Genomic DNA, 23,083 nt, shown 5'->3' on the forward strand with positions numbered 1-23,083 from the left:
ATATACAATGAAACCAAGAGCCCAAGGGTGAGATGGAAATCCTCAGACAGGTAAGATCAAGGCAAACCCACATCAAAATACTGAGAACGTGTCCAGAGGAAGAGGCTCTCACATCCGAGGCATGGCCAGATCTGAGAGAACCACAAAGAACAGCCCTTTTGCTCAACATTTCCCCCAGCTGGCTTGCATGATGACTAATTCCATTGTTACTGGAAATACTCCCCTGTGTATACCTGCACTTCCTCTGTGGGGCTTCCTGTTAAAGAACTTCCAGTCAGGAGAAGTGAGTTGGAAGAAATCAGAGGGGGAGCCGAACCATGAGAGACTGTGGACTCTGAGAAATAAACTGAAGGTTTTGGAGGGGAGGGGGTAGGAGGTTGGGTGAGCCTGGTGGTGGGTATTATGGAGGGCACGGATTGCATGGAGCACTGGGTGTGGTGCATAAACAATGAATTCTGGAACACTGAAAATAAAATAAAATAAAAATAAGGTATAAAATAAAATAAAGAACTTTCAGTCATTTGGAAGAGATTGGGGACATTTCCCACAGGCTTGAGCTGGACATTCCCTTGGGAAGGTCATGAGGGTGTGGACACAGTCTGGGTCAGTTTAGATGGGTTGGGGGCGGTGGGGGGTGCTGAGAGAGTGTTGAGAACAAGGCAGGCTGGGGTGGCCAGTCTACTGGGGGAAACAGCATCATAATACCACCATGGGAGAACTTTTGCAGGGAACAACCTGGATGACAAATGTTCCTGGTGTGATTTCCACTGGAAACAGAAGGTATCCAATGTTCTGGTAGGATCAGACCTGCTGAAGACTCTCCAGTAGCTTCCAACATAGTTAAAATCAAATTCAGACTTCTTGCCACAGCTGGCACATGCCTGCATAATGAAGCCTCTGCCAGTCCTTGACCCCATCTCCCAGCCCTTGACCCCATCTCCCAGCTTCCCTGTGCTCCAGCCACAGCAGCTCCTTTCTGTGCTTCAAACACACCAAGCTCATGTACCATGGGGCTTTTTCACCTGCCATTCTGTCTTCCTGGAATACCACTCCCTCCTGTGTTCTTTGCATGCTGGGCTCCTTCTCACCACTAAGGCTGAGTATCCTCCCTTCAGAGAGGTCCCAACACGCCAGCCAAAAAGTTCTTGCCTCCAAAAATAATTACTCCCTAGCACCTTACCCTCTTTGTTCCTTTCATAGCAGCTATTTTGATGTGGTGTCACCTTGGCATTGACTTGTTCATTTGGTTGTCTGAACGTCCCCAGGAAAAAATTATGCCTTCAAGGTGGGCTCTTACTCATCTTGGTATATTTGGTGGGCAAGAATAGTATCAATACTTATGCAGCCTGTATTACAAATCAGATATTGTGGTTAGAAACGGACATGTATTGGGGCGCCTGGGTGGCTCGGTGGTTTAATCCTCTGCCTTCGGCTCGGGTCATGATCCCAGGGTCCTGGGATCGAGCCCCCACATCGGGCTCTCTGCTCAGCAGGGAGCCTGCTTCCCCCTCTCTCTCTGCCTGCCTCTCTGCCTACTTGTGATCTCTCTCTATCAAATAAATAAATAAAAATCTTTAAAAAAAAAAAGAAATGGACATGTATTAATCCACTTAATCCTCTAGGATAAAAAACTATTATTGTCCTCAGTATCTTATAGATATAAAACCAAGGTAGAGAGAGGTTAAGTAGCTTGCACAAAGTCACATAGTTGGTAAAGAGAGGAGCTGAGAAACTCCACAGATTGTCTTTGGATTCCAAACTCTTCATCACTCTTCTCTCCTCCTTCTGTTTATTGGAGGGAGGCCAGGAGACTTCTTGGAAAAAGCCACAATAGAGAAACTTTGAGGATCTTATTTACATGAGCCTGCCTATACCCAGGCCCTCCTATCTGTTGCTGCCTCTCATCTTTCCCTCTGTTTTAAAGATCCCACGTGCCAGAAAAAGAAAAAGAAGACTTAGTGGGGACAGAAATGCCCTATAGGGGAAGTAATAGACTTGTTCAGTGGGATCCAGAGAGCCTGGCACATCGGAGATCTTGAAAGGAAGAGAGGGGAAGAGAGAGAAGAGATTTCCTAGAAGAAGAAATAGCACATGCAATGTTTGGGCTTGTGTATGGGTATGACAGGCAAGGAAAGGTACGTGGCTGTTGTGTTGGGACACACAAGCAGAGTGGCAAGAAGAGTCTGGAAAGGCACCGTAGCCAGGAAGAAGAGTGACCCGAATGAGCACCAAAGGAGTTTGAGCTTTTCTCTACCCCCAGTTACTTTTTATTCCATTGAGGTATAATTTACATATGGCACACTGCACAAATTTTAACCATGTGGTGTTAATTTAGTTTGTTGAATTTTGATATGTAATCACCACCACAATCACGACTACCAATATTTCTATCATCCCCAAAGTCTCCCTCACCACCGAAGATTTTTAAACAAAAGAGTGACACAATCAGATTGGTTGGTGTTCCAGAAAGATGATTCTGCAGCTGGCATGGGGAGGGAGGGGATCGAGGAGGCAATAATCATCTCCAGTCGTCTCGGCTTTTGATCCACAGAGTGAAATAGATTCATAAGCAGCCAACCACTTCAAAACACTCCCTGGAACATTGTTAATTCACAGACTTTGTCAAAATGCCAGAAGAGAAGAAAGCACAAAACAGCGGAACTCGTCTCTGCGGGGTAAGCACAGGGCTTTTCGTGAGAACAAGAGATTGCTGCCTGATCAATAAAGCCGCAGCAATCCATACGCATCACGAGGAAAGATGATGACCATTTTAGCTGGGTGTGTGTGTTTTATGACTCTAGGCACAGCCTCTGAGTCCCATTCCAACCAACTGCTCTGGGAAAATGAGCTGCCAACTTGACACACGACCCAAACCAGCAGACCAGGCAAGTATAAAGTGTCTGACACCAACTGCAGGATTGCAAAGGGCTAGGCTGTTGCCAGACTGCAGGAGCAGCGGCAGAAAGGCAGCCTAGTCCAGACGATCAAGACCATATAGCCCACAAGCCTGGCACTCTGCACCAGCTCAAAAGACCAAATGCCCAAACTCTCTGGGCTCAGAATAATAATAGGAAGTGACTTTTATGAACTCATTGTTTGTTTTACATAAAAACTTATTTAATTATTTTAACAAACCTATTATGTGAGTACAAGTCTTGTCTCCATTTTAGAAAGGAAGAAACTGAGGCACAGAGAGGTCTAGCCCCTTCTCCAAGGTCACACAGCAGAGCCCTGATTCAAACCCCAGGCAGCCCAGTTCCAGAGACCTTGAGACCTCAAGCTCGTGCTCCCCATGTTTTCTTGTCTTTGCACAGAACGACAGTTCAGAGCACATGTTTCAGATCCAGACTTACTAAGACCCAGATTCTGGTTCTGCCATCAACCAGTTGCATGACCTTGAACTTGACCTCTGTCAGCCACAGTTCTCTCATCTGCAAAATGGCAGCATTGTGAGGATTTAAATGTATAAACGTGCCTGGCACAGAATGAGTCCACAATGAACAGGGGATGGGACAGTATTTATTTGGAAGCTCACAAACCTCTTAATTACAAGGTGTATAGTATTCAAACTTCACTGTCGAATAGCTACTCAAAAACCTGAGTGCTAATATACTTTTGTTGGCTTAATGGACTGAGCCACCCAGGCACCCCCTTTTGTTGGTTTTAATGAAAGCTTTATTATTATTTTGAAATATTGAAATATTTCAGCATTCTCTGAAAATTATGGAATTCCTCCATAATCCTGTACATTTTTAATGTATTCAAAAACTATGCTTAGAAATCTAAAAAAAAAAAAGCTTTCTTATTCTGTTAGACAGGAAACCATGTATTCCCTTGACAAGTATCAAGTACTAACTCCATACCAAGCACTATTCTGGTTTCAGAAAATACAATAATAGCAAACATAAGAGGAAAATCTTTGACCCTGTGGGCAAGGACAGCTAGATTTCTTTTTAATGTATTTTTAATCAAGTTACTATAAGGTTCTTTTTAATTTTAAAAATTTCTAACATACTGGGTGCCTGGGTGGCTCACTCAGCTAAGGGTCCTCAGCTCAGGTCTTGATCTCAGGGTCATGAGTTCAAAAAAATGTTTTTTTCATTAAAAATAAATAAATAGATAGATAGATAAACAAACAAATAAAGCTATAACAAACCAACACGTTTACCTATAATAAGGCAACACAAGTAATGTAAAAAAACAAATAATATGTCAAGTTTTCATCTTTTGACTGGAACTGCATGAGACTCTTGATCTCAGGGGCATGAGTTTGTGTCCCAGGTTGGGTGTAGAAGTGACATAGAATAAATATATAAACTTTGATTAGAACTGCAATTCCATGAGAAATCTACTTAACTAATTAAGGTTTGGGGTTTTTTTGTCATTGTTGTTATTCGTTTTGGGTTTTGGTAGTGAAACTAGAAATATAGACTTAGGGAGAAAAACTAAATCAGTGATTTTTTTAATTAATCTTCGATGATCTGGGGAAAAAAAAAACAAAACACTGAACTAAAAGAAGTCATCCAAGATGGTCTCCAAGACACCTTCAACAATATGACAATAACTGATTCTCTTCCACTGAATTTAACTATTTCTCCTTCAGTCTTAAGTATACTACTAATTTTCCCAGTGAAAACAATGGCATTTTAAGCAAAACTCCAGGCTGGTGGGTGACTTGCAGATGAATGAATGTCTGACCTTTCCTTTCTCACAATTCAGCTCTCACGTGATCTCTCAGAGAATACCCCCACCCCCACCCCGAGGGTGCTAACTAAAGTTGCCCCACATCCCCAGGGTCTATCCATTACCCTATCGTATTTCTTCATGTCACTTACCACCACCTGAAATTATCTCATTTGTGTATCAGTTATCTATTTCTTGTCCATCTCACATACTGAAATGTAAGTTCCATGGGGCTGGGGTCCCACCTGCCCTTCCCTAGTGTATCCACAGCAGCCAGAATGCTTGCTTCCTGGTGCACACATTCATTGAGTAAAAAGATGAAGAGCAAAACAGATATATTTCTTTGAAAGGGTCTTTCCCCTCAGCTGCATCAAGGAAAAAGAGGCATGTACAAATTCCTAAATTCTCCTTAAACAGTCTCTAAAGCAGTGTTTGGGTCAAGGGTGGTCCTGAATTTATCCGTTCACTGGATGGGTATTTACTGAGCATCTACAGTGGGCCAGGTATTGGCCTAAGTTCTGAGTATGTGCAGGAGAATAAACTAGATGTAGCCCAGGTTCCTAAAGAAGCCATTATTGCCTAAACCCAAGTCTGGGACATCTGGAAAACATATACTGATGAGGCTACTTCAAAGATGTATAATATATGATACACGCAAAGCCCTTCACATGAGCCCTGGAACACAGTGAGCCCTCAGGAACCGATAAGAAAGAAGAAGAAAATGTTTAGGAGGAGGAGGTTGTTGATGATGAGTAGTTTATATGCAGAAAGAAAAAGTAGCCTCCTACAGACATCAAATGAGCAACAAATATTTACCGAGGTTGTTTCAAAAGTATCAATAATCTGCCCCTGAAATGACAAAGAATTCAGTGTAAGTTCTTACTGCAGATAAGATGAATCACCACGACCAAGACTGATGATGTATTTTACTCTTATATCTAAAGCCACAGGCATGTCGTCATTTATATTATTAATAATCTAGCTGGGACTTCCAGTTCTGGGGAAGATGGAATGAGTACACTCTTGTCTCTCTCCCACTGGTCGCAACAAAACTCTCCGGACAAGCTAGATAAAACAACTCTGTGAGAATTGTAAAAAGCAAATAATAGCAAGCAAGCTGGGGTGGAAAATCAAAAGTCAAAGAACAACCAATACAGCAGTGAGTTCCTGTTTTAATTTTTTAAGTCAGTTCTCCAGCTTGGACCCCGGAACTACACACAAGGAAGGCACAGACAGGGGGAAAAGAGAGAGAGAGAGAGAACGAGAGAGAGACAGAGAGAGAGAAACTTCCCTTTTTTGGCCAGAAAACCAGAAAAGGGGGCCCTAATGAGGCAGAAGATTTTCCTCTTTTTCCTTCTGCTTACTTCTCTTGGCTCTGTCCCAAGCAAGCCCCAGTCATGAACTTATATTTCTACAGTAGTTAGAACAGCATCAGCCACAGAGGCACCAAAAACTCCGAGGAAAAAATTCCTATTCTCTGACTAGAGGAAAGAGCCTCTCTGATGCAAAGAGCGTGGGAGAAACCCCATTGTTTTCTTTCTCTCTCTCTTTTGTCCCCCTGTTTCCCCCTAAGTGGACCAGTTCACATTAAGTGTGGAACTAGGCAGAAAGACTGAAGCCCCACACTTAGCCGGACAATCAAGAGTATGGAAGCAGTCGCCAGCTGGAACAGGCTGGCAAAAGCTATCCTCTAAATTTAAGGATGAAATCCCTAGGCTCACTCTCAAGCCACGTCTGTGTAGAATTTCCCAAAGCAGGAAGGCAAAACCTGAGCACTGAGCTATGACAGCATGGACCATCCCGCACTACAGAACCCTGAGTGGGCAGTGCCCAAAGAGCAATACAAACACTTTAAAAATAAAATTAGCATTGAAACAAAAGCCTACAGAATGCAGGACATGCAATATGAGCCTTACCAAATTGGTTACCTGTTTTAAAAGTAATAATAATAATAATAATAACAACAAAAATCCCACATTTTAATAGAACCCAGGGTCTCATAAACATGATATTTACTATGCACACAATGCCATCTGTAATAGGATGAATAATGTCTCCCCAAAAGATTTCCATGTCCTAATCCCTAGAACCTATGAATAAGTTAAAAGGGATTTCACAAACATGAGGAAGTTATGGATTTTAAAATGAGGGTGATTATCCAGGACTGTCTGGTTGGGTTCAATGTAGTCACAAGGGTACTTATATCAGAGGAACAGGAAGATTAGGACCAAACAAATTGGAGATACGATGATAAAACCAGAAGTCAAAGTGATATATTTTGAAGATAGACAAAGGAGCCATAAGCCAAGGTTTACAGAGACCTCTTGAAGATTGGAGAGGTAAGAAATACCTTCTTTGAAGCCTCTAGAAGGAATGCAGCCCTGCCAAATCCTTAATTTTAGACTTCGGATCTCCAGGACTGTAAGAGAATAAATCTGTGGGTTTTTAAACCATTAAATGTATGGTAATTTATTATATCAATGACCAGAAACTAATATACAATTTAAAATTACTCAACACAAGGGAAGAGGAGGGGAAAGATAAAATAATATTACCCCCACAAAACACTTGGAAAATCTTCTCCACTGTCAAGGAAAAGTCAATAGACGCCAGCCTGGATGGAGGTGACCCAGATGTTGGCATTAGCAGACAAAGACTAAATTAGCTACTGTAACCATGTTTTGTGAAGTGACAGCAAACCCTCTTTAAATAAATGGAAAGAGAGAGATTTTCAGCAAAGATGTAGAAACTACAACAAAATAGTAGAAATTTTAGAACTGGAAAATACAATAGCTGAAATTAAAAATTCCCTAGATGAGTTTAATAGAAGAATGATGATTCAAGAAAGATCAATGAACTTGAAGACTGATCAACAGAAATTTTCTAATGTGAACAAAAGCAGAACAAACATTGAAAAAAAAATTAACAAGGTTTCAGAGACCTGGGAAACAATATCCAAAGGTCTAAAATCCATGTCACTGAAGTCTCATAAAGAGAGGAGAGAGAGACCAATGCAGGAAAAAAATATTTGAACAAATAATGGCTGAATATTTCCCAAATATGTAAGACATAAATTTGCAGATTTAAGACATTCAGTGAAACTCAATTAAGATAAGCTCAAAGAAAACCATGATCAGGAACATTATAATCAAACTACTAAAAACCAAAGCCAGATGGATGGATGGATGGATGGATGGGTGGGTGGATGGATGGATGGATAGATGGATGGACTGACAGACAGACAAGTAGATAGATAGGCATACAGATGGATGAATGGATGGACGGATGGATGGATGGATGGATGGGTGGATGGACAGAGGAAGGGAAGAAGGAAGGAAGGAGGGATGGAGGGAGGTAAGGAAGGAAGAATGGGAGAGAGAGAGGGAGGAAGAAAGGAATTTTCTTTCACATTACATATAAGGCATGACAGTGGTTCTCAACTGAGATGGCTTTGCCTCCCAAGACACATTTGGCAATGTCTGGAAATATTTTTGTTTGTGACAGTCATCTAGTAGGCTGGAAGTTTAGATGACTAGACAGTCATCTAGTAGGGAAGATGATGCTAATAATCCTTCAGGTCACAAGACAGCCCCACCATAAAAATGACTCAGCCCAAAATGTCGATAGTGTTGAAATCCAGAACACCTGAAATAAGAAAACAATTCAAATTACTAGAGATTTCTCATCAGATAGCACAATGGTCAGAAAACAATGAAACAACATTATTAAAGTGCCAAGAGAGTGTCCACCTCAAATTCTGTATCTGGCGAAAAAATCCTTCAAGGACGATGGCACAATAAAGACATTTTCAGATGAAAGAAAAAAGAATTGTTGCTAGCAGATTCTATGTGAAAGAAACTCCACAGGAAACTTATCAGGTGGACAGGAAATAATACTCAAAAGAAACCGGAAATTGGTAAATATCCAGGTAAATATAATAGACTATTTTTCTCCTGTGGGAAACAAAAGCTATAACATTGTCTGATGGGACTTTCGACGTATGAAGATGTAATAAACAAGAAAACTACAACCCATATGCTTGTAAGTAAATGTTCTAAATTTCTCTTCAATTGGTAAAAAATTATTTAAGAAGTTAAATACAGGCATATCTCATTTTTCTGTGCTTTATCACACTTCACAGATTCTGCACTTTTTTATAAATTGAAGGTATGTGGCAGCCCTGCATTGAGTAGGTCTAAGAGAACAATTTTTCCAACAGCATTTGTTGGCTTGGTGCCTCTGTGTCGCGTTTTGGTAATTCTGACAATATTTCAAAGCTTTTCATTATTATTATATTTGCTATGGTGATCTGTGATCTGTTCACTACTTGCCAAAAGCTCAAATGGTGATTAGCATGTTTTAGCAATGAAGTATTTTTTAATTAAGGTACATGCATTGGTTTTATTAGACACAATGTTATTGCATACTTAATAGATTATGGTGTAATGTAGACATAACTTTTATATGTGCTTGGGAAACCAAAAAATATTTTGACTTACTTTACCTGTGATAGTCACTTTTTTGTGGCAATCTGGGATGAAAACCACAGTATCTCTGAAGTATTACATACATTGTAATTCATTACAATATTTAAGCTGTAATTATGTGTATTTTAAAAAAGAGACGCTTGGGGCACCTGGGTGGCTCAGTGGGTTAAAGCCTCTGCCTTCGGCTCAGGTCACGATCCCAGCGTCCTGGGATGGAGCATCGCATCAGGCTCTCTGCTCAGTAGGAAGCCTGCTTCCTTTTCTCTCTCTGCCTGCCTCTCTGCCTACTTGTGATCTCTCGGTCATATAAATAAATAAATAAAATCTTAAGAAAAGAGAGAGAGAGACTCTTCAAAGAGATATAGTTTTTAAAGCCAACAAATAAATAAAAATAAAATATTTAAGGGGTGTCTGGGTGGCTCGGTTGGTTAAATGCCTGCCTTCAGCTCAGGTCATGATCCCAGGGTTCTGGGATCAAGCTCCATGTCAGGCTCCCTGCTCAGCAGAGAGTCTGCTTCTCCTTCTCCCTCTACCTGCCACTTCCCCTGCTTGTGCTTGCTCTCTCTCTGACAAATAAATAATCTTTTAAAATAAATAAATAAAATAAAATATTTTAAAATAATTCAAATCCAAAAAGAAGACAGGAAAGGAGAGATGGGCCAAAGAAAACCAGAGAACAAACAGAAAACAATGATAGTAAAATAACAGATCTGAATTCAACCATATCAACAATTACATTCACAGTATAAGTCAATCAATGAAAAGACATTGTAAATTGGGTTTAAAAAAAGACCCAACCCCTGGGGCTAAAAATACATTATATGTCCATAAAAATTTTTTAAAATTTTTAATTAAAAAAATAAAAATAAAATAAATAAATATATAAAGACTCAACTATGTACTGTCTTCAATAATGAATATATAACCATACTGTTTTGCTTGTGGGGTGGTCAGTGCTACATGACAAGGAAACACTTGGATGACTAGAAATTTGAGACACTCTTGCATGTTCATCCTGTCTTCAGATGTTCTTGTGTGGTTCTCCACTGTCAGCTCCAACCTCTACCAATTTAAGTGTCTTATTTTTTCACGGCCACTTAACTTCTTATCCAAATCTTATCTAGAACCATGTGTCAAGGTGTCCATGTGTTCTAGTCCATTTCTTACAATTCTTTTCATCAAAGAATCTTTGTTCAAAGCAGAACCTATACCAAGGGTGCTACTTTAAAGCATCCCTCAGTAATCATTAACAGGAAACATGATCTGCCACTATCTTTCTTTTTTTTTTTAAGATTTTATTTATTTATTTGACAGACAAAGATCACAAGCAGGCAGAGAGGCAGGCAGAGAGAGAGGAGGAAGCAGGCTCCCTGAGGAGCAGAGAGCCCGATGCGGGGCTCGATCCCAGGACCCTGGGATCATGACCTGAGCCGAAGGCAGAGGCTTTAACCCACTGAGCCACCCAGGCACCCCTGTCATTATCTTTCTACACACTTCCTCTATAGGGAAAAGCTTTGTCACTGGGTCCATTCTGGGGGTTGCCTCTTTCACAACCTTCTTGTTTGTATGACTCCCTCCAGCTTCATCATTCCATCATTTGCATAATTTAAGTCCAATGTTCATTGTGTGCTCACTAAATGCACATTCTGTCCAGAGCTGTGGGACAGAATACTTTCCCTTAGGAGGCTTTCTCATTCCCCAGATTTGTCTAATTTTACCTTTGGAGGGAGCAGCACCATACTGTGGGCTATGAGCAGAAAAATGTTAGAGACAGTGTGACCTGTAGATGGATCATTTTCCTCCCTCAGACGTGTCTACTAAGGTGAGGTCTGGGAACTTACATGTTCAAATGAGTTCTTGGGTTGTGCACTCTTTTAAAAAATACTAAAACCCCTTATACAGACATCCATAATTTCATAATTTATAACATGTAAAAACACAAAGGAAAAGGAAAAGTCCCTTCTGTGCCATCCAGTCTCACTCTCAGAAATAATCACTGTGAACAGTGTGCCCTTGAATGTTCTTGAAGGGCTCTCCACTCTCCAGCTCCATATAAAACTGAATCTGCACATATGTAAACATATCCATCTATATGTCTAGCCATACGTAAACACAAACATTTTTAATGGCTTCATGCTCCATGTTTTGATCTAAGAGTAGCTTTTTCATTGTGTCGGCAGAATTCTAAGATGGCACCCACGATTCCTTGACCCCAGTGACACAGACCTCCTCCCACTATTCAATCAAACATGGATCTCAGCATTCCTGTAAATTGATTTTGCAAATGTAATTAAGGCCCCAAATCAATTCACCTTAACATAGGGAAATTATCCAGGTGCACCTGATGTCATCACATGAACGCTTTAAATCTATGTGAAGAGGTCAGAGACAGAGGAGGTTAGAAATTGAAATCTTGAGGATTTGACATGCTACTCTGGCTTAAAGTTGGAAGGTGACACATGACAAGGACCACAAGGGGTCTCCAGGAGTTGAGAGCAGTCCCTAGTTGACAACCAACAAGGAAAAGGGAACCTCAGTCCTACAACCACAGGAACCAAATTCAGCCAACAAGAATAATCAAGCTAGAAGATTACTTTTCCCAGAGTTTCCAAATGAGCACTCATTTCAGCTGATACTTCAGTTTCAGCCTTGAGATACTCTGAGCACAGAACCCAGGCATACCAGACTTCTGAGTAGGTGTTATTTAAAGCTCCTAAATTTGTGGTAATTTGTGACATACCAATAAAAAACTAATAACAACATATAGCATTCCAAGTCAATATAGATAAATGTTTCTACTTATTTTAAAGGCTGTATAATATATTGTATTGATATTATGTTGATATGGCAAAACATACTCAAATATATCCTATATACAGAAATGCACCTGTTTCTAATTCTTGTAATGTTTAAATAACTTAACAACAAACATCCTAATGCATCTGTCTTGAAATATCTGTCATATTTTTTTCTGGAAGACAAATTACAAAAAGAGCAATTATTTTACCAAAGGCATGCACATTTTTTATTTTAATAGCCATTGTCCAGTTAATCTCCAAAATTGTTTAATTAATTTATATTCCCAAAAACAGACTGTGCATTTCCTTACACCATTGTAGATACTACAAAGTATTATTAAATTTTATAAATTTTGCCAGTGAGTAACTTTTAATATTCATGTCCATGGCTACCTGAACAAATTTACTCATTTTATTGTCCATTTGCATTGCCATCTGTGAATATCTCTTGCTAATTTGAGATTACATTGTTTCCCTCTTTTAATTTTTATGAGGTTTTGTGTAATACAAGCAGTCACTCTTTGTGTTTTACAAATGAGGGTAAATACTTTCGCTAAATCTATAATTTGCATTTTACATTTTAAATGCCTTTCACCATGATTTTTGTTAATTTTTTGTTATTCTGTACATTTTTCTCCATGGCTTCTGTTTTTTATGACCTACCATAAGGTTGTAAGCCGTATTTTCTAATATGCTCCTCCAATATTTTATACTTTTCCTTTTTTACCCATAATATTTAAATAGCTTTATTGAGGACAATTTCTCCATCCCAAAAAATCATCCATATCAATTCTGCAGCTTGATAACATGCAGTAAATGTATGCAGTTATGCTACCATCCCCACAATCCAGTGTTAGAACACACCAAACACCCTAAAAACATCCCTTGAGTTTGTCTTCAATCCTTGCTCCCCTTCCAACCACCAGGAAATCACTGATGTCATAGATTTTGCCTTTTCTAGAAATTGCATACAATGGAATCATGCAAGATGTAGTATTTTGTGTTTAGCTTCTTTTATTTAGCATCACATTTTTGAGCTTAATCCAGGTTGTTACATATATCAGGAGTTCAACCCTAGTTGCAGCTGAATAGCTAGTATTCCACTGTACCAATAAGTTGCATTTTGTTTATCCAATCACACTTGGTACCATGTGGATTGTTTCCATTTTGGAGCTACTCTTACATGATTATTCCATATGAAATTTATTTTTATTATAATGTTTATTATAGGGATCTATTTTTTCTAAATGGGTAACAGTCCCTCCACCACTATTTAATGAACAGTATTAACCCCACTGATTCGAATTACTACATGAATCACACGCTAACTTCCCATTTATCCTTGGATCTGTTTCTAGACTTCCTCTTTCATTCTATTGCTTATCTGTTTTCTCCACAGTAGCATTATGCTACATTTTAACCTCTAGGAGGGTAGTTATTTTTCTTTTTCAAAGATTTCTTACCCATTTCTGCACATTCAGTATTCGATATGAAACTTAGAAAACATTTTTTCAGTTTCCCACCTCTCCATAAGGATATTAAGAATCCAAAAGGATTCTTATCAATATCGCATTAAATATTTATGCTGGTTTTAGAATGATTTTTATCTTTAGGATTTCAATCTTCTATCCAAAAACATGGCACATCCCTTCATCATTCCTTTGGTAAAATTTATGTTCTTTTGTAAAACTTTAAAATCTTCTTCACATTGCCATTATATTCTTTATTTAATGTATCCTTAGATATTTGATAGTTTCTGCTACTCATTTTTATTCCATTTTATTTTCTAAATCATTTTTGACAGGAGTAAATTGAAAATTTATTTTTGCATATACATCTTATTTCTAGTTAAATTCCCTCATTAGTTATAATAGTTTATCATTTGGGCTCATAGCTTTTATAGATACAAAGTGATATCAAACACATGTAGTAAAAATTATATCATTCTCTTTCAAAATTTAAGTCACGTATCTTTATTGTTGCTTTCCACCAATTAGAAGCTTAAACTTTTCATTGAATGGTAGCAGTGTTAAGTATCCCCAATTTATACAACTTTTTTTTTTAAGATTTTATTTATTTGTCAGAGAGAGAGAGCGAGCACAGGCAGACAGAATGGCAGGCAGAGGCAGAGGGAGAAGCAGGCTCCCTGCCGAGCAAGGAGCCCGATGTGGGACTCGATCCCAGGACACTGGGATCATGACCTGAGCTGAAGGCAGCTGCTTAACCAACTGAGCCACCCAGGCGTCCCAATTTATACAACATTTGAATGGGAATGTTTTATGTTATTTGCTACAATGCTTGCTGTTGATTTTTAATAAATTTCTTTATCCCATTTATGAAGTTTTCTTCTACTCTAACTTCCCAATATTATGTCAGAAACGGTTGCAGAATATTAGTAAATGCTCTTCTGTTATTTATTGACTTGGCCTTATTTTCTCCCTCGAATTTGTTAATGCAATTATTTGGCTAGGTGATTTCCCAATGTTAAATCACTGTGACAGGCTTAAAACAACCCCCTTTTCAGTAGAGCAGAACTTCATTGTGTAGACAGCTCATCCGAATATCTAGAAATTTTATTTTCAGCCCTACCTCCGACTATCCAGTGAGTCATCCGGATTTCTTTGTGCAGCTAGATCTTCCCCATCTGTAACTAGAGGTGCACTTGAAGGAAATATTTTGTTCCAAAGATAACTTCACCAATTGTATTTGCTGCTTCTTTAACTTTGGTCCAGATAAGTGGAAGCTATGCTTCTCTTCTGAAAAATTATTAATAGGTCCATAGGATAAAACAGTATAAATCTCTCAAATAAACTCAGATTTGTTGTTTGCCTTCCTTCTCAAACAAAGTCAACAACAAATTTGCAAAGAACGCTTTGCAAAGGGTGTAATTACATGTTTGCGTGATTGTCTTTTAACTTAGAACTTCCCACGAGACCAAAAGCTCAGGATGGGTTTTCATCTCATCTGTTTACTCATCATTGTATCTCCCGGGATGCTATGAAAGCACTCAAAAAAAAAAAAATCTACGGAATCAATAATGTTTTTAAAATCTATCTAAAAAGAAGTTAATTCATGTAATTCCAAGAAATTCATTGTGAATTTTCCATTTTTTCTAACTATAATGTGAAAAAATAAATTTTTAAAGAACTGTATGTTTTTCATTGCTAACTGTTCATCATGCATAAGCACCAAAAAACAATTCTCCCATGAACTGATCTGCCAGCCAGGATAATGGCTGAGGGTCTCCCAGTCACAAGATCCTCTGTCCAGATCATGAAAGGAAAAGTTGAACGTCACATCCAAGAGCTGAGCTCAGTCAGTCCTGCTGCCAAGTCTGGACCCAGGGAAGCTGGGCAGCAGGGGGTGGAAGCTGGGCAGCAGGGGGTAGAAGCTGAGGCAGTGCGGAGGTTGACCAAGCAGCAGAGAGCCAAAGTGACAAAGCAGCTGGGCTCTCTGCAGCAGCCAAGAAGGGAGCTGACTATGGTTTCACAGAACTCCTGACAACTGACTCTGGCGCTCCTGACTTGGAGAGCTCAAGCCCCCTTGCTCAGCCTCCTCATGCTTGGCCACCCCGCCCCCCAAACTGTGTCTGCAGTTCTCCTCCTGCTTCCACACTCCCCACATCGCACCAGCCACTGAGGCTGTAGGCTTTATCTGTAATAATCAAACCTTTTCACACCCCTGAATCTAGCTGGCCTCCGCCTACATAGGGCCTCACTTTCTTTCCCTCCTGCATCACATCCAGGGCTGCCTAGAGCCTATAGGGTACCTTGGATGAAATTTGCAAAAGGGCCAACTATTTAGAAAAGGTGCCCCTCTATGCTGACTCAGCCTGTCATGGCTTAGAGACTGGAGGTGACTTTGCAAAAGAAGAAGGAAAGGGAGAAGGAAGGGAGGGGGGAAGGGAGCGGGGAGGATAGGAGAGCGAGAGAAAGGAAGGAAGGAAAGAAGGAAGGAGTGAAATACAATTTTCAAAAGTAGAGAAAACAATTCACCTTTCTCCAGGTCTTAATTGGCTAGCTCCCCAATTAACCCACACGGCCAGGCACCCTGTGGAAGTCACAAACACACCCACAGTATGCATCCTATCTACAACAGCACACTACTTGGACTGCTCCCTTCTGGGCTTATACCCCTCTAACCCTTCTTTTCTGCTTCCCCACATGTGATCTCTCCAGAGAGGGACTCTGACCACGCGCTGCCCCCCTCATAAGGCTCCCATCACATGGGTTAGGAAAAGCCGACATGTTCCGATGACCACAGCCATCTGGACCGGGGATCAACCGCACCTGTGCCACACCAGCCAGCACAGCTCAGATGCACACCATGGGTCAACTGCGTCTGAGGAGGTTTGGTGTCCAACTCTGTGCCATGGGGATTCCATATGGGAGGAAGACAAACGCACCAAATCAGAACCTCTCTTGGGAAACGTCAAGAAGGATGCATGCACAGAAGCTGGAGCAGGATATAAGGCCCAAACGGTGTCCCGAATAAAGGAGCCATTCATCCACATCCCTCTAGACTACACTGTGATGCGAGAGCATCACAGAATCCCACCACGTCTGAACTGGAGAAAATCCCACCGCATCTGAGCTGGAGAGAGCACAGAAACTCTCAAGTCTAACCTCCGCCTTTCATAGGTGAAAAAACAGGAGGTCGAAGAGGGTTGCTGGCTCACCCCCAGGGCACGCAGGAGGTCAGTCACAGAATGACCTTTGACCAAATCCTCAGAATGCAAAGCCAGCAATTCCTCCACCTGCCCTCCCAGAACTGAGCACACCTAGAAGATCAGACAGGAACACTCCAGGTGGAGATAGGAAAGCACACAGAGCACTCTCAGGCTTACCCGGGGCACAGAGCAGATGGGGCCCGGGTGGTGGAGGACACTGAAAGCCAGGCCAGTGAACTGGTAATTCATCCTACAGGCAGAGACCATAACACCATGGACTCTCGATCCAGATCGCCGGTCAAATCCTGCCTCTGCCCCTTATCAGCTCTGACTTGTCACAAGTCAGTTAAGCTCTGCACATCTCAGTTCTCTCCTCTTGAAAATGGGAGATGATGATAGCGTCGACATCACGGTGGTGTTGTGAGAAATAAATGAGCTGTAATGTGCAACGGGCACAGAACTCCCCCCAGCAGACTGTGAGCATCAAAAACTGTCTGCTTTATTACTATTTTTGATCCAGAGAGTCATGAAGAAAACCGTGTTTTCAGATGGTTACTTTGGCCAAAATTATCCTGGAGCCAGGGGGAGATGAGAGAAGTGTTAATATCACCTCTTGTGTGGGATGGGAAGGGAGAGAAGGAAAAAGGAAACAGGATGGCTGTGTCTCCCATGGTCAATCTAGAACACTCTTCTGATTGAATGCCTCTTTCTTGTTGCTTCAGGGAGATGAACTAACACAGAAACCATAGACTCTCTGTGTATCCAGTGATTTCACACCCAGTTCCTTCAGGATGGGGATGGAAATGGGGAAAAGGAGAAAATCTCACCTGAATCTTGCCCTCCTGTCTTCTCCAAGCTCCCCCATCCCCAACCTGCCTTCCTGACTTTAGTGTTTGATACACACAGGGCATTAACCACACGCTTACTGTAGGTTGATGGACTCTGCAGCTGGGGCCGAGCACAGCGTCAGAGAGCCTGGGCAGTAAACGATGGGCTCATGCCCACACCTATTTACCTGGGGTTTTAGTTTCCAAATAAAGCATCTGTCCCAGTGCTTTATGTAAACACAAAATGGCAATTAGCAGCCCGCATAAAGGAGGCAGGGAGTTCTGCATCCTTGTGGCTCATATACCAAGGGCCTGCTCATGGCCAAGAACAATGGGTTAAAGGAGGAACACCTGGAGGTTTTCCAGGCAATGTGACAGGCAGGTGATATTGTGTTCCTTGGGGGATTTCGGTTTTCACTCTCCATCTATCTGACTTTGCCTTCAACTAGAGAGTCCCAAGAAATGAGTACCTGCCCCTTATGTTCAAGCCAAGCCAATGGCCATCAGGGGTGGACAATCCAGAACCATTACCACCAGTCCCCCCTGTATATCTTCCTGTCACTAACCTGCTCCCATTCTGCTGTGATTTCTCCCAACACCTTGCCTTCAGCTTCAGCTACTGGTTCCCACTCCAAACTAGCCATGTTGTTTAGGGCTAAGACTTGATTTTTCTGAGCTTTCCTTTGTCTGATGCTTAGATCCTCCCACCCATCTCCTACTTTAGCTTTTGGTGTCTTGTGCAGTCTCCCCTGGCATAGCTGCATCCCAGGGAATTAAAAGCCCAGGAGGCCCCCTATTGGCTCTTAGGCAGGATCATCAGGAAAAGGAAGGCTATGCCTGTGGACCTGGTGGCCAACCGCGGTACAGGTCTCTGACATTGAAAGTCACAAGGCTCTCAATGCTTTCCTAGTTACACACATTCATCAAGTGGCTTCACACCCCAGAGAACCCATCTCCAAGTAGTCCCAAGTGTTCACACTGGGGATCCTATTACACTCCAGGAAGGAAGGACAGCCATCTGTACCCTTACCCTGAAATCTGGCAGAGAGAATGCAAGCTTACTGGGATCTCTCCTTTCCTAAGACTCTTGGACATTGTTCCCAGGCTCCCCGAGACACTTCCCTTCAAGCTCCAGCCTGGAGTGACCTAAAGGACCCAGAGATATGAACTTTCAGCATCTCTCCATTCCTGGCCTTCCATCGGATCTTCCTCCTCGTCTCCAACCAAACTCCCATGTTTAAAGTTCATGCCTGTCTGAGATCAGCAGAAGGAAAGGATCTGGAACCTACCAGTTCTTAGAGGGAAGAAAGCATTCAGAGTTGAGGTAACGGGAATCTGGAGTGGCCACGTGGGCTCAGAGGACTGCTTAAAATGCGCAAGATTCCACCAAGTCCAGATGAGGATTTTAGCTGTCTACAACAATGACCACCGCAAGATAGCAAAAAAATCAAAACAAACAAAAATAACAAAAACAAAACAGAAAACAAACCTGTTATCCAATCCTTCTAGTTTTGTCAAATGGCACAGATTATTTTAAGCCTCTTATTTAAATGGAGTGCAATTCAACTGTCAAGTCTTTCTTTCATTGCGTAAATACCACTGTGAGGGGGAAGGACTCCCTGGCTCTGGGTGAGCAGTGGAGGGAGCAGCTTCCCAGGGTTGCCATCACAACAACAAAACCTGGTGGCTTAACACCACAGAAATGTATTCTGTCATGGTACCGGAGACTAGAAGTCCAAATTCAAGGCTGTCTACAAGGTCATACTCCCTCCAAAGCCTTCAAGGGAATCCTTCTCCCTGCTTCTTCTGGCTTCTGGTGGCTGCTGGCATCTCTTGGTGGTCCGTGACCTGTACCTGCAATGCTCCAGTCTGTGCCTCTGCCCTCACGTGGCCATCCTCCTTCCGTGTGTGTCTCTGTTCAAACTTCCTCTACTTATGGGGTCACCAGTCACTGGACTAGTGTCTACTGTAATCCATATGACCTCATCTGAAACTTGATTACAAAACCCTATTACCAAATAAGTTATCCTTCCTGGGTATTGGGGCTTAGGATGGGAACATATCTTTTCAGGATAAAATACAACTCATAACAGGAGAGTGAGGACCAACACTGAGACCATTAACCTGCCTCAACAAGCCAAGTGGGGCTGGGTCTCTGTCCTGCATCCCACCTGCTCCTTCCAGCACAGTGTCCCTCTCTAACATTCAGCTTCTGTCCAGGATCCTTCCTAGCCAACCATGCTTCTGCACCCCTCTGCCTGGTCCCTAGCACTGGACCCAGCATGTAGCAGGCATACAAAAGATGGCAAATGCATGACATCCAACTGCTCTTGTTCTGGGGACAAGGCCAAGGACCCTAGAATACATGTCTCAGGGGAACTGAAGATGAAGAAACTATGTCTCCCTTAATCAGGACCTCCTGCCCACACAGGGGGTGATCTGAGGGCCAGCAAAATTTCAGGCACCCCTCAGCACCTCCCGCAAGAGTTCTGGGAGCCCTCTCTCTTGCTTCTATCATGATCTTGACAGGTGATCGATGATTGCCCCCTTCCATAAGGTTCTTACCTATTCAGTTTTGACCCTTGTCCTTGGTCTCATGACCTTGATACAATAGGAATGGACCCTTAGCACTTAGCTTACCCTTCACTTCCCCCATGTCAGTTTGGATGGACATCCCACATGACCCAGGTCTGACCAGAAAGGACCTACCCCAGAACGGGTTGTTTGGCAAATACACAACACAAGCTGATCCCAGCATCCTAACTCACATGTATGGAAAATTTAGTCTATGACATACATGGTGCTAAAGGTTTTCCATGGATTGGCTCCTTAGATCCTCAGAGCAATCCCAAGAGGGAAGAGCAGTTCCTAACCCCATTGTTCAGATAAGGAAACTGGGCCTTGGAAAGGTTGGATACCAGCCTCCGAGGTCACACACCTAGGAAGTGGTGGCACTTGATTCCTCTCTGGGCCTCTAACTATGCAGCCAGTGGTCCCAGAGCATAATGCCTGTTTCCCTGAGGGTGGGACACACAGTCCTGTTGGCACCACCATGATTTGGGGATGTCCTCATATTGACTCCTGGCATGAGATTCCCCTTTTAACCCTCTCCCATCTCTCTGATCATATTATGGAGAAAGTCTTGGTTTGGTTCTGAGTAACATCTCATTTAACACTTTACTGATATTTGCTATTATCCTTCCCAGCATCGCACCCCAACCACCACCAGCTTCTCTGGGGGTTTTTTGTTTGTTTGTTTGTTTGTTTTTTAAGGCAAGGCAAGCCTCCAGCTCAGGCAGTTTGATAGGCAACCCACTGAGGGGCTAAAAATGATGGTGATCATCATCTTATTTCTTTTCTATGGTTACTTTGAATTCATGCAAGTGATACCATTTTTCTTTCCACGGTAGCAGTGAAAGACTTCATTTCATCATGCATTTGTCTAAGAGTATGTGACTCCCCTTCTTAAAAATTAATTAACAGTGTATGTGATGCACCCCATATGGACCACCCAGAAGGTGGGCACAAGAGAGGAATGGCGAATGCCCTGTGCGTTGCCACCTGCAGGGACTGGGGGCTATGGGATCCCAGCTGCTGTACCAGCCCAGCTGGCCACTCCCACCTCACTGCTCTTCAAACACCCATGGTTTGTTGTCATTTAGAATACCTACACGTATTCTAAATGACAACAAACCATGGGTGTTTGAAGAGCTCGGGTCATGATCTCAGGGTCCTGGGATTGAGTCCCGCATCGGGCTCTCTGCTCAGCAGGGAGCCTGCTTCCCTCTCTCTCTCTCTCTGCCTGCCTCTCCATCTACTTGTGATTTCTCTCTGTCAAATAAATAAATAAAATCTTTAAAAAAAATAGAATACCTACACGTTTTCACAAGTTTTGGAAACATTAACGAGCACTGACCCATTACCTACCACATTCTCCTCCAAAAAGTCTCAGAGTTTTGAGGAAGTAAAGATTAGCTCAAACTGAAGAAATAAAAATCTGCCCAGCCATTCATCAGGCTGGAATAACACACACAAATGAAGCCAGCAGTAAAGGAATGCAAATAGCATGGAGGACATGGGGAGATGGAGAGGAGAAGGGAGTTGAGGGAAACTGGAAGGGGAGGTGAACCATGAGAGACTATGGACTCTGAAAAACAACCTAAGGGTCTTGAAGGGGTGGGGGGGGAGGTTGGGGGAACAAGGTAGTGGGTATTAGGGAGGGCACGTATTGCGTGGAGCACTGAGTGTGGTGCAAAAACAATGAATAGTGTTACGCTGAAAATAAATTAAAATATATATATATTTCTCCCAAGGACACAGTGCTCATTTTAACCTTCTTTGAGTTAACCATGGCTTTCTTACATCCTGAAAATCCTTGATGTCTAAAATCAGAGATGACCAGAAACTTGGCTTTGGAAATTAAACCAGTAAAAATGAAACATTTCACTTTCGCCTGGTGGAGGATCTAAGTCACTCCGACACAAAGACACAGCCCATGAGCCCATGAGCAGAGCTTCAGAGAAGGGGTTTTGGAAGACATTCACATTTATCTTAACTATGTTGTTTCCAAGGAAACAGGAGCCTGGACCAATTTACAGTCCAGAACTGATGTTGACATCCTGATACCATCTCTGCTTTGTTTTGAACCTTTATTTCCATTTCACCTAAACTTTATGTTTCCTTAAAATCCTGTAACTGTTCTACCTTTTCCTGTGTTGGGGGAGATGCCCCATGGTTCTTCCACGGTGAAGAACCCCCCACACACAGACACACACGCACTGCAATAAGCCAATACCAGAAATGATGGTCTTGGGCTGGTCTTGTATATTCCCATATCTTTTTGTTTCTGTTTACCTTTTCAGATAACCAAACAAATAAATCACAATTTGACCCATAGGGATAATAGAGCAAAAATTTAAAACTGCCATTTAACTCTTTTATAGAAACCACCTAACAATGTGACTCAACCTCTCTAGGGAACCCATTAATGTCATGGTTCCTTTTTTTTTTTTCTTTTTTTGGATGGTTGTGCTTTTGCTTTGTCTCAATTAGGAGTTCTGGCCTTGATCAATGTTGCGAGTAAACACACAGGCTTGAACTCACACAAGCCTGCTTAGCTGTCCATGCTTCCCGTCTGCACAGGCAAAGTTCCATGCCCATCATGAGGCAGCATCTGTGGTCAAAGCCCACAGGCTCTTACACAGATCATGTTGACTGGGGATCATCTGGATGAAAAGAAGCCCACACCGCTCCCAGCTACGTGTGGAGTTCTTTAGGCAAAATCATGTGGCTCTTTTAGACAGAGGAGGAAAGTCTAGCCCAGGGAAGGATGGGGTGTACGGTCCAATCTCCTTCCACACAGAGCCATCTGTTCCCTCATCACTGCTTCCTGGCAAGCATCTGCCTGCTCTCTGCTCCCTCCGAGCTCCTCTACTGCCCCATTGCTGAGGCTCACACTGGATTCTGCAGGATGGCTCACCACCATGTGACTATTTTGGTCTCTCTCAGCCTCAGGAAAGAAAATATGATCTGATTAGTTCCCCTCTCTGACATGGGTCCGCCCTCTGCTCATGAAAGCAGACACAACCATGGGCACCTGATCCTCCCTTGTGCGGGGGG

At 42.1% G+C, this 23,083-nt stretch overlaps 1 protein-coding gene across 4 annotated transcripts in view; it reads right to left on the minus strand.

The window, feature by feature from the left end:
- Positions 1-23,083, minus strand: part of SV2B (synaptic vesicle glycoprotein 2B) — a 188,345-nt gene that overhangs the window by 118,250 nt on the left and 47,012 nt on the right. Inside the window, exon 1 of one of the 4 annotated variants that reach the window (XM_044230521.1) lies at positions 8,098-8,122. The exons of the other annotated variants lie outside the window; for them this stretch is intronic. The gene's annotated coding sequence lies outside the window, so the exon portion shown is untranslated. Of the gene's footprint in view, positions 1-8,097; positions 8,123-23,083 lie in introns of those variants that run through there. 4 annotated transcript variants of the gene reach the window in all.

This window comes from Neovison vison, chromosome 13, assembly GCF_020171115.1.
Source record: "Neovison vison isolate M4711 chromosome 13, ASM_NN_V1, whole genome shotgun sequence".
NCBI lineage: Eukaryota > Metazoa > Chordata > Mammalia > Carnivora > Mustelidae > Neogale > Neogale vison.